The sequence below is a fragment of the Nicotiana sylvestris genome, chromosome 5 (genome assembly GCF_000393655.2).
Source record: "Nicotiana sylvestris chromosome 5, ASM39365v2, whole genome shotgun sequence".
NCBI classification, from domain to species: domain Eukaryota; kingdom Viridiplantae; phylum Streptophyta; class Magnoliopsida; order Solanales; family Solanaceae; genus Nicotiana; species Nicotiana sylvestris.
In genome coordinates this window covers 143,705,034-143,717,470 of record NC_091061.1, presented here as the reverse complement: position 1 = coordinate 143,717,470, position 12,437 = coordinate 143,705,034, and the positions used below count along the sequence as shown (strand labels likewise).

General features: G+C 38.2%; 1 pseudogene; it reads right to left on the bottom strand.

Moving 5' to 3' along the window:
* Window positions 1-2,193: 2,193 nt before the first annotated feature.
* On the bottom strand, window positions 2,194-12,150 carry LOC138869428 (uncharacterized; annotated as a pseudogene).
* Window positions 12,151-12,437: the final 287 nt, after the last annotated feature.

The window sequence follows — 12,437 nt, the reverse complement described above, 5'->3', positions numbered from 1 at the left end:
CTCGTGCGATCAAATCGCCAAAATAACACCTAGAACTACAAGTTTAGCATCAAAATCAAAGAAAAATCTCAAGAACTCTTAAAGTTCCATTTTCACAACCGAGGGTCCGATTCACGTCATATGAATTCCGTTTCTTACCAAATTTTACAGGCACAACTTAAATATCATATTAAACCTGTGCCGGGCTCTGAACTAAAATACGGGCCCGATACCATCAAATTCAAACATATTTAAATTTTTAAAAACTCTTATAATTTCAGTTAAATAATTTCTTTCAATTTTTTTTATTTCTCGGGCTAGGGACCTCGGAATTCAATTCCAGGTATACACTCAAGTCCAATATTTTTCTATGGATCCTTTGGGCCCGTGGAAATATGGTTCCGGATCCGTTTACCCAAAATATTGACCGAAGTCAACTTAAATTCAAATTTAAAGGAAAAATTAGCATTTTCCTCAAATTTTCACATAAAAGTGTTCTGGATGTACGTCTAGACTGTGCACGCAAATCAAGGTGAGACAAGAGGAGGTTTTCAAGGCCTCAGAACACATAATTGACTTTTAAAACAAGTGATGACCCGAACCACCTTTCTATAAAGCAACAGTCAATATAAATAAATCTTGTATTGAAATAAAATAAGGTTAGGCATAGGAAAATATATTTAAAATGAGCATAGGCAAGTCAAAGATAAATATAATGATATGTTTATTGAAAATAGAAACTCCAAACTGAAAGGATAGGAGAATGTTAAAAAATAAAACTACTATAAGTTCTTAGCTGGTCAAATTTACTTTTAAAGAGCAATTCAAGTTGGCTTTGATGTAAGAAAAGAGGAGATTATGAGGATCCATGCAAGGTTTACTTGCTCTGATACAAGTGGATTATAAGGCTTCTCCTCTAAAGCCTTGGAATTACATTATTTACCAGAATATGATGTTATGTCTTGCAACAACTGAAGCTTCATCTCCTTTGTAGCTTCTGAGTTATGTTTTGAACAAACTGTCATGAAAGAAAATTTGTGATGTTTTTTAAAGCTAGAGGAAAAAAGTAAAGTTGCAGTTATAAGTTTAAGCACAAATGTTATGACAGTGAAAAGATGAGTCAGTACCTCTTTACTGACATAACATTCAAGGGTATTTCCAAATCTCTCAGACAATTCTTAGTTGGCGTAATTCTGACACGTCGGCAAATTTTGCTGCTACAAAAATCATAGACGATACAACTTCTCTGCACTCCTCAGGAACAAAAATTACCAAGAATGAACTAACAGGTGGTAAATCATCTTGTATTGAGGAGGAAAAAAAAGGTAGTTGAAATCAGTTATGAAAATTTTCTGCACAACCTTTGTATAAAGCAACAATCATTGTAACAAAATCATGCATTGAATTATTTTACTAAATCTTCTACGTATGAGATGAAAAGATACCCGATCATTTGTAACATGCTCATGTAGAACAACATCAAGACATAACTCATACTTCTTAAAATAAGCAATGAAGCCCACCTTCTATAATACAACCAAACGTCAGTCCTCTCAACAACAATCTCTGTTCCACGATTATTTTCATCTATCAGAAGTACAATTTGTGATGTTTTCATGTCCTCTGGCCTTGTCCAACATTCATGATCTTTTATTAGATCTCCAACCTTAAAAAATGCACAATTAAATGTTTAACATTTAACAAACATATGTTGTTGGAGAAACTTAGAATAAAATTAACTCTCAATATTCTTTAAAACTATTGGGACTAACATGGATATAGAAGCGATTATGCTTGGAACTGGATTTCAAGAAATAACCAGTGCCCCATTTGATGCCAGATTAAAAAATATTTAGTTCCCCAGCAGCTTGGAGCTGTGATTGATAAGCGATAGTATTACTCCTATTATATATTTTTTAATAAAATTCTTTCTAAGTAATATTTCATACCTAGTAGCGGTCAATGAACGGAAATAATGGTTGGTAATCCATATTCTTGCAACTCCACAATTTAATTGAATTGATTGACTGCAAATATAGAATACAATTTAGCAAACAAAGTACATGTGACTAAGCTACAACAGGATATATCAAAGTAAAGTAAATTTAGAAGAATATTTACCTCATTCAGCTTTATCTTTCTCTGTAGTATGAGCAACTATATATTGAGTATGTACACTAAACCTATCATTGTTGTTGCTCATTTGATATTTACTCATTCAAAACCTATATCCTCTAAATTTCGGAAAACTTCTTTATACACTACATTTGTAGCTTCATTTGTTATTTTCCCATCTTCATCATAACATAGGATCTTCAACACTTTTCTACTTGTTACTCTTGAAAGTGCAACGTATAGTTGTCCATGAGTAAACACAGGCTTCTTCAAAAATAATCCCACATTACATAATGATTGACCTTGACTTTTATTGATGGTCATGGCAAAAGATAGAATGACTAGAAATTGTCTTCTTTGGAACTTAAAAGGAATTCTTGCATCAAATGGACTAAGTGTCATTCTTGGTATAAAAACTTTGTCTCCATCCATATTTCCTGATAATACTTTGGCTTCAATTACCCGATTTCCATGTCTTGTGATGATCAATCTTGTACCATTACACAATCCTGACGATTGATCTATATTTCTTAACAACATCACAGGAACACCTACCTTCAAAGTGATAGAGTGATTTGGAATACCTGAACATTTAACACTATTTAGGAATTCAGGTGTATGTACATGTTCCAAAGATGTAAGTAAGTACATGATCATACATGCAAATTGTATCCGAACTTAAATATGATTTATTCTGACTATTGTTGAGAGAAATCATGTAATCATTCACCGATTCCACCATCTGAAGAGTTGGTGCAAGAATTGCTCTTCTTGAAGGTATTTTATATCAGTTAAATGTCTCAAGAAATCAGATTGTGTACTTTCTATAATTCCAGCTATTGGATCATCACAATTATATATGAGAATATCGTCCGGTTTTCTACTTTTTAAAGCCATCAATGGAACATCCAATCTTTCCATCACCTATTGCCAAAATCCAATTAGAAAATTCTTTTAAATCATCAAAATCTGCATCAGATATATTTTCTTACAATCTCATATTTGTTGTTAGCTTTAAAACCTGACAGTGGGGCCACAAATATGAAGAATTTAGAGTTGTTTGAACAATCTCTTGCCTAGTACCTTTTGTAATTACAGGCAAGATTTGTCCGAAGTCACCTCCAAATACAATTGTTTTACCTCCAAATGACCGATCTAAATTTGACGGATCTTTAAATCTTAGAATATCTCTAAGAGTTTGATCAAGAGCTTCAAAACAGTATTTATGCATCATTGGTGCCTCATCCCAAACGATCAATTTTGCTCTTTGCTAAAGGACTACCTTGTTTTATATTGCATGTTGAATCTTCAGTTGAATGTAGAGGGATCGCAAATCTTGAATGTGCAGTTCGGCCTCCTGGTAACAAAAGAGAAGCAATACCACTTAGGCTTGCCTACACAAGTAATGCACATAGACAACATGACTCATACATAGTTAAGGTCTAAATTCAGATCCTAACAAGGTATCTAAGTGACAACGGCAGAGCTAGATTTATTGCATGACTCAAACAAGAAGTCTGAATCAGGCTTCCCTACTGATTTTAACAGTTGATAATTAAGTAGCATACATAAAGAAGCATGTTTCCAGTTTTGACAAATTTAGCACCTAAAGGCTTGCCTAGGTGTAAAATAGTGTTCCAGTTATCAGAGTTACTTAGAGAAGACTGTTTGAATTGTGTTGCTGTTCTGAATGTTCAGAATTTCGGAATTATTACCAGCGGGGTTAATCTATTCTTTTTAATAATTAAACTAGATATGTCTAAGCGGATGTGAATGCAATTCTAAAAGCATGATATCTAATGCACAAAAATGCAGAATGATGTATATGTAGGACCTGTGCAGGATTTTTTTTCTAAATGCATAAGTATTACATACTTTCAGAATATGCAGAAGATATGGAAATGACATGTTTATTAGCGTTATTTTTATCCTAAGGCAGGATCTCTAAGTGTACATGGCAGTGCATAACATAATGGTAAAGTGCTAGTTATTAGCAGATTTTAACACATGATTTTGTAAGGGTGCACATGCTAAAACAATAAACATGGGGACCTAAGAGCATGATTTCTAATGCATGTATGAGTCCTAAGCATGGTTTCTATTGCGCAATTAGGAATATAAACCTAATAACATGTTTTCTACCCTTAACAACTATAGCATGCATATTTACCCCATCTCTTTTTTACTAGCCAACCCAATACTTGTTCACAACAGGTAATTACATACCAACATTGAAATGAATTACATAAGTAGAAATGAAAAATAAGAAGTTACACTATAGGGAGCCTGATTAGGATTTCCTCCCTGAGTTATGTAATAAATCACTTCAAGTACCAAGATTGTTCCATAGCTTTTCTCATATTTGGGGTGTGTTAGAGTTCCCTAAGGACCTCAAGGGATCCCGGGCAGTGCTCACACTCAGATTTCATAGCCAAGACATAGTAAGTGCAGTGTGGAAAGGCCAGCTTTTGTCTGTCCAAGTTCAAAGGGAAGGGTCCCAAGGCAAGGCTCACACAAAAGGGGCAGAACCTAGTGGTCTAAGAGTAAGGTGAGAGTGCTTGACATAAGTTTAAAAGATTTGAGTTGGAAACAATTTTGACAATGATTAGTTTGAAATAAGTTTTGGAAAAAGCAATAGAAGAGTTTGCCTTAGTAAAAACCAGTTTGGAGAAGAAAAGAAACAGGACAACCAGCAACTCAAGACCAAATCAACATACATGGTTCAAACACAATAGGAAAAGGAGGAATTGGGGACAAATAGTACATATGTGAAAGTATTTTTGCACACAGGTTAACACTAGAGAAGTGCTACAGAAATTAAAGTCACGACAATAGTCTATCACAGAGTGTTCATGCCAGGAGCTTAACAGTATTAGATCAAGGGGTGCTAAACAGAGTTACTCATTAGTTTTAGGGGGAAGGGTTCAGGATCACATAATGACTGGATGTCACAAACACATGCTTACAATGTATTGGGGGTTGGGGAGTAAGGGTAGAATAGTAGTAGAAAAATATAAGAATGCAGTAGACATGCTGAATTACAAGGAAGGGGTCTATTACACATAGTTAGTCATGCTACTTAGTGTTAATCAAGTATAGTAGGAGTCTATGATACTAACATGGCATACTAGTCGAGGAAAATAAACAAGAACTCAAGTAGACATGCTGGCCGAGTATCAAGCAAGACAAGTGATACCCCGACATGATGATTACACACTTGAACAAGAGAAGGAAAAACATAAGCATGTTGTATAAAGCAATAAATAAGAAGAGCAATTAAATACATAAGACATTAAATTAATGCAGAAGGAGACATGGATTAACAGACATGGAGCACATAGAGTTGAGTTTCAGAATTGAACTAGGAACATTGGGTTAAGGAAGCAAAATGCAGAAAGTAAAGCAAGTAGAGTTCCACAGTCTAGCCTTGGCTTTCAGCCGGCTATACAAGTAGTTAGCACAAGTAACAGAGAAAGAAGAGAGAGTTTGAGTGTGGGTGTGCGTATTCTCAACTATTGTTCGTGTGTTAAGAGATAAAACAAAAGTGTATATATATAGCACTTTAGGAGTAGAACGAATAAGGTAAAGAATCAGAAGCCAGTCAATTAGAGACAATCACAGAATTACAGAATCAAATCTCCTAAAGGGGTTTGGAATATACCCCCTTAATTAGGGGTAATTGATTAACGGTAACAACAGAGGTTTAATTTAAGGCAAGGAGTCCAAATCATACCAAATAAGGAGTCAGTAAGAATCCTAAAATTATACAGGCAATCAATTAAGGCAGTGATGACCAATTAAAGTCATAAACAAGGAAATAAATATAATCTATGCACACGAATCTTAATAGGGTAAAGTAATCAGCAAAACCTTCAAAAGAATAGTGATTTCCGAAAAGAATTACTCAAATCCCATAAAATAGATATTAGACTAAGTAAAACCTCAAAGAAAATATAGTACTTAGCCGGAAAAGTAGGTTCGAACTCTAACAAAGATTAATTAGGGGAAAACCACAAAATACTGGATTTAACAAGGAAAAAATGTTTAAGTCCAAAAGATAGAGTAAACTAACACGACTAGTACCACAAAGATACCCCAAATTGAGGCACAGATTTGAAGGAACCACATAGAATCAACTAGGATTTCATATTTTTGCACAAATCAGTTACGAAGATGAAAGGATAATTAATCAAACACTTAGAAGTCAGAAAAACCTTTGAAAAACAACTTGAGATGAACCCTAGGTTAGGAAGAGTGATTAAAAATTCAAAATAGTTAGTTAAAATAGGAGGTTTTTAAAAGGAAATGCTTAATAATACTCGAATCACCTCAGATCTAGAAAGATCTGAGAAGAATCGAACAATAGCGAATCCGGGGTTTTTGGAAAATAGTAGAGATGAAGAAAAAATGGTTAAAAACTCATGGATATGCCTAGATCTAAGATAGATCTAAAGAAAAATGGAAAATCTCAAGAGTTAGGGTTTCAGAGAACCCAGAGAAGATGAGAGGACCTTAAAATGTTACCGGTTTTAGCCGAAAAGTCATAGATCTTACTCGAACAGCCATGGATGGCTAGGAAATGGCATGAAAGACCATGGATAGGAGTTGAACCGCTCCAGGTTTACCTGAGGACCTCAGGGTAGTGTCAAACCGGTGTGGGGTGAAGCAGAGGCCAGGGGATGATGAGAGGCCATGGTTTTCGGTGAGGGAGGTGGCTGAGGAAGGTGGACAGTGATTAGGGTTTGAGGGTGTCTGAGAGAGAAGATAGGAGGAGAGAATTCAGAGGCGGCACAGATGAAAGAATGTGGTAGGGTTTGGGGGTTGTTGGATTAAAAAAAGGAAAGAAACGGCGTGGACCGTTGATCTGAGATCAACGGTCGAGATTAAATGGGGTAGGTGGGTTCCGGTTATGGGTTAATAGGGTGTGGGTCGGGTTTTTAATTATAAATTAGGCTGGGAATTGGGGTCCAATTTGGCGATAATTGAAAGCCAATTTGCCTATAATTTAAATAGCCAGTTTTTCCCTATTTGATTTATAAAAAATAGTAGATAATTTCTGAAAAATAATTTAAAAAGCTAAAAGGATTTATAATATATAATTAGAAATTTAAAAATACACGATCCAATTTTATGCATATAAAACATAATTAAATCTTAAAAGGGGCTAATATTGCAATTATGTGCAATTCAGCTTTAAAAAATACTAAATGTAATTATAAAAATATGTAAAAATTAACTTAGCCATATTTTGGCATAAATATAGAAATCCAATAAATGACCTATCAAAAAATTAATTTTAGAAATAATTATTGGGGATTTTATGGGTAAAAAGGGAGAAAATAAATCAATTAAAAACCTTAAAATTATAGAAAAAATAATAAAACCTTGGACATGCTTATATTTGCATATATATATGCTATTTTGAAGGTATTTTGCATATTGAAAATATATAGGAAAAAATTGTGTATCAACAGCTTCCCCTCTTTACCCGGGAAGAATGAAAGAGTTTTCAGTTAAAGAAATGATGGCTAATTTTGACCAAGCAAAACGGTTTGAAGAGGTTAGGCCGCACCCTGGCTTCTGAGCTGCCTACATATCCCTGGTTTCACAGGAATCAGGCCGTATGTAGTTCCGGATTCACCTGCAGAGTATACCGATGAAGACATTTCAAGAACGGGCGCAATATCTAGGGCTGGGTGAGTGGACAGTTTACAGGAATGGTTAGGTTTGTTATGGATAGGAAACTGGAGAGGGATCACTCCTGGTGGTATAGCCGTTGCTAGCCGGCTTACCTGCAAATAAGCAATACGAGCATATATTGTGCGTAAATTTAAACATGATGCAAATTCCCGTTGGACCATGAATGTTGTCTTCGGACGATGAGGATGACATCCTTAGACCATGATGTCCTGGGCCATGAAGCGTATGATAAAGGATTCGCAGGCCATGAAATGATGTTCTCGGGCTATGAAGATGGTGCCTTTGAATAATGATATGCAAAAGATTGAAAGGGATCCTCAGGCCATGACATGGTGTTCTCGGGCTATGAAGATGGTGCCTCCGAACGATGATGCCTTTGGATGAGTTGGCGTTATTTTAGCCCGTGAAGGATGTAGTAGTATGATGCGGACAATACAGAGCTTAGTCTTGCAAATTGAAGGGCAGAGCTTAGCCCGTAAGAGAAGCGAGATAAATAATGCTTGGGATAATGCTTAGTTTCGAAGAAAGTTGGAGGCAGAGCTTAGCCTCGGAAGGCGGAATGATAACCTTATGCAAAGATGCGAATGCAGATGAGGTAGAACTTAACCTCGAAAGGCAGAATGGTAGCCTTATGCAAATCGGAAGGCAGAATAGTAGCCTTATGCAGGTCGGAAGGCAGAATGGTAGCCTTATGCAAATTGGAAGGTAGAATGGTAGCCTTATGCAATGCAGATGTAGATGGAGACAACATTTAGTCTCGAAAGGCAGAATGGTAGCCTTATGTAGATTGGAAGGCAGAATAGTAGCCTTATGCAATGCGGATGTAGATGGAGACAGCGTTTAGTCTCGGAAGGCAGAATGATAGCCTTATGCAAGAAATAAGATAACAACTGACAATAGAGTTTTCTTGGCTGATAACAGATTGCGGAGTTGCGATTATTTGGAGCATTGTGACATATGGAACATCACTGGTGTGTATTGATAGCAAATGTTGGTAAGTGCAACAGTTTTGTGAATCGTGTTTTGGATAATGTTTGTCCCATGGGCGTACAGTATGTCTAACGTTGGTGCCTGCATCTAAAGAAAAATCGTGAGTTTTGTAAGGGGGAAGGTTAGCTCATATCCCCGTTGGGTTTTGCTTGACTCGTTCGGCTTTGATCTGGTGATACCGTCTGTATTATTGGGGTAGCGTTGCTAAACAAAGCAGTTTCAATAATAAACATGCATGATTTTGTAAAAGTATAATTAAAAAATAGCTTTTAGATGAACCAACGACTGTGACGTAGTTCAGGACATTGCAAACTCTACTGTTACGGAATTTTGAGGGTCCTCCTCAAAATTCTGCCCCAGTTTGATGGGTTGACGTTTCTGACTGTTGCTCGTGCGGCGATCGGCTGAAATTACTTTGGAATTTTGAGGGTCCTCCTCAAAATTCTGCCCCAGTTTCCAACTTGCGGGGGGGGGGGGGGGAAATGAAATTTTTATTGAATTATGATCGAACCCATAGGGGTGCCTACGTATCCTCACTTAAACGGGAATCAGGTCAGGCACAGTTCAATTTATATCATATAAGGAAAGCATAAAGATTACACATAGTAACGCTTGACCACATCTGAATTGATCGGCTTTGGCCAGACTTTTCCGTCCATTTCTGCAAGTATGAGGGCTCCTCCTGTCAAAAACTCGGTGAACCATGTATGGGCCCTGCCAGTTGGGAGAGAACTTCCCTTTGGCTTCATCTTGATGCGGACAAATATTCTTCAACACCAGCTGTCCCGGTGTGAACTGTCTTGGTATGACTCTTTTGTTGAAGGCTCTGGACATTCTGTTCTGATAGAGTTGACCATGCCAGACTGCATTCATTCTCTTTCCATCTATAAGGGCTAGTTGCTCATAACGACTTTTCACCCACTCTGCGTCGTCGAGCTCAACTTCATGTATGATCCTTATGGAAGGAATTTCTACCTCAGCGGGAATGACAACCTCTGTACCGTAAACCAGCATATAGGAGTTGCCCCGGTTGATGTGCGGACTGTGGTGCGATACCCCAGTAGAGTAAAATGATAATTTCTCGTGCCACTGTTTATGCTTCTCTATCGTTTTCTCAATATCTTCTTGATATTCTTGTTGGCAGCTTCAACAACACCATTCATCTGAGGCATGTAGGCTGTGGAATTCTTGTGTCTGATCTTGAAAGTTTCGCACATATCTTTCATCAAGTCACTATTCAGGTTGGAGCCATTATCAATAATGATTGACTCTGGAATTCTGAATCGACAAACGATGCGGTCGCGGACAAAGTCTGCCACGACTTTCTTAGTCACTACTTTGTAAGATGCTGCTTTGACCCATTTGGTGAAATAGTCGATGGCTACCAGGATAAATCTATGTCCGTTGGAAGCAACAGGCTCGATTGGTCCAATAACGTCCATTCCCCAAGCGGCGAATGGCCACGGTGAACTTGTTGTGTTGAGCTCGCTTGGGGGGTACCTTTATCATGTCTGCATGTATCTGACAATGGTGGCATTTCCGGACATGCTGGATGCAGTCTATTTCCATAGTCATCCAAAAGTAACCGGCCCGAAGTATCTTCTTTGCTAAGACAAAACGTTCATATGTGGACCACAGGTCCCAGCATGAATTTCCTCTAGTAGCCTGGATGCTTCCTTTGCGTCGACACATCTTAATGATCCTAAATCGGGAGTCCTCCTATACAGGATTCCTCCGTTGTGAAAGAAGTCGTTGGACAATCTCCGAAGCGTGCGTTTCTGAGTGGGATTAGCAAGCTCCGGGTACTCTCCTTTTGCCAAATATTCCTTGATATCATGAAACCAAGGCTTTCCGTCTGCTTCCTCTTCAACATGGGCACAGTAAGCTGGCTGATTATGGATTTTCACTGAATGAAATTCTTGTCGGGATGGTGTATCATAGATGATAGGGTAGCCAATGCATCGACGAACTCATTCTGGATTCTGGGAACATGCTGGAATTCCGTCTTTGTGAACCTCTTTCTCAATTCCTGTACGTGGTGCAGATAAGGGAGTATCTTGGAGTTCTTGGTTGCCCATTCTTCTCGTACCTGATGTATAAGTAAGTCTGAATCTCCAATTACTAGCAGCTCTTGAACGTTCATGTCAATGGCCATTTTGAGTCCTAAGATGCAGGCTTCATATTTGGCCATATTGTTGGTGCAAGGGAACCTGAGTTTGGCAGACACCGAATAATGCTGGCTGGTTTCTGATATTAGGACTGCTCCTATGCCAACTCCTTTGAAGTTTGCTGCTCCGTCGAAGAACATTCTCCAACCGTCATAGGATTCCGCAATGTCTTCTCCTATGAATGATACCTCCTCATCAGGAAAATACATTTTCAAGGGTTCGTATCCTCCATCCATGGGGTTTTCAGCAAGGTGATCTGCCAGTGCCTATCCCTTGACTGCTTTCTGAGTTACGTAAACAATGTCGAACTCACTCAACAGGATTTGCCACTTGGCTAGCTTGCCGGTGGGCATGGGCTTCTGAAAGATGTACTTCAAAGGATCCATCCTCGATATGAGATATGTAGTATAGTCACAGAAGTAATGTCTCAGCTTCTGAGCTACCCAAGTCAAAGCATAACAGGTGCATTCCAATAGAGAAAACCGGGCCTCGTACGGGGTGAACTTCTTACTGAGATAATAAATGGCTTGCTCCTTCCTCCCCGTTTCATCATGATGTCCCAGAACGCAGCCGAATGCTCCATCCAATACTGCAAGATAGAGTAATAAGGGTCTACCTGGCTCGGGCGGGACTAACACCGGTGGCGTTGACATATACTCTTTGATTTTGTTGAAGTCCTTTTGGCAGTCATCGGTCCATTTGGTGGCGGTGTCCTTCTTCAAAATCTTAAAGATTGGCTCACAGATAACTGTGGACTATACTATGAATCGGCTGATGTAATTAAGCCTTCCCAAAAAAAACTCATCACGTTCTTATTGTTCTTTGGCGGTGGTAGTTACTCAATGGCTTTGACTTTCGATAGATCCAGTTTTATTCCTCGACGACTCACAATAAACCCAAGCAATTTCCCAGCTGGAACCTCAAATGCGCACTTTGCGGGGTTTAGTTTCAGGTTGTATCTTCGCAGTCTATTGAAGAACTTCCTCAAATCTTCTATGTGGTCAGTGGCCTTCTTGGATTTGATAATAACATCATCTACATATACCTCTATCTCCTTGTGTATCATATCATGAAAGATGGTAGTCACGGCCCTCATGTATGTGGCCCCTGCATTCTTTAGGCCGAATGACATCATTTTGTAATAGTACACTCCCCACGATGAAATGAAAGCCGTTTTCTCTGCATCTTCCTCATCCATCCAGATCTGATGATAACCAGTGAGGCAATCTACGAATGCTTGGCGCAATTGTCAATCAGGATATGTATATTTGGCAAAGGGAAGTCGTCTGTCGGACTAGCCTGGTTGAGATCCCGGTAGTCGACACAAACTCTAACCTTCCCATCCTTCTTTGGCACTGGCACAATGTTGGCTAACCATGTCGGGTATTCTACTATCCTAAGAACCTTAGCGTTGATCTGCTTGGTGATTCTTCTTTGATTTTCAAACTCATATCATGCTTGAACTTTCAGAGCTTTTACTTTACC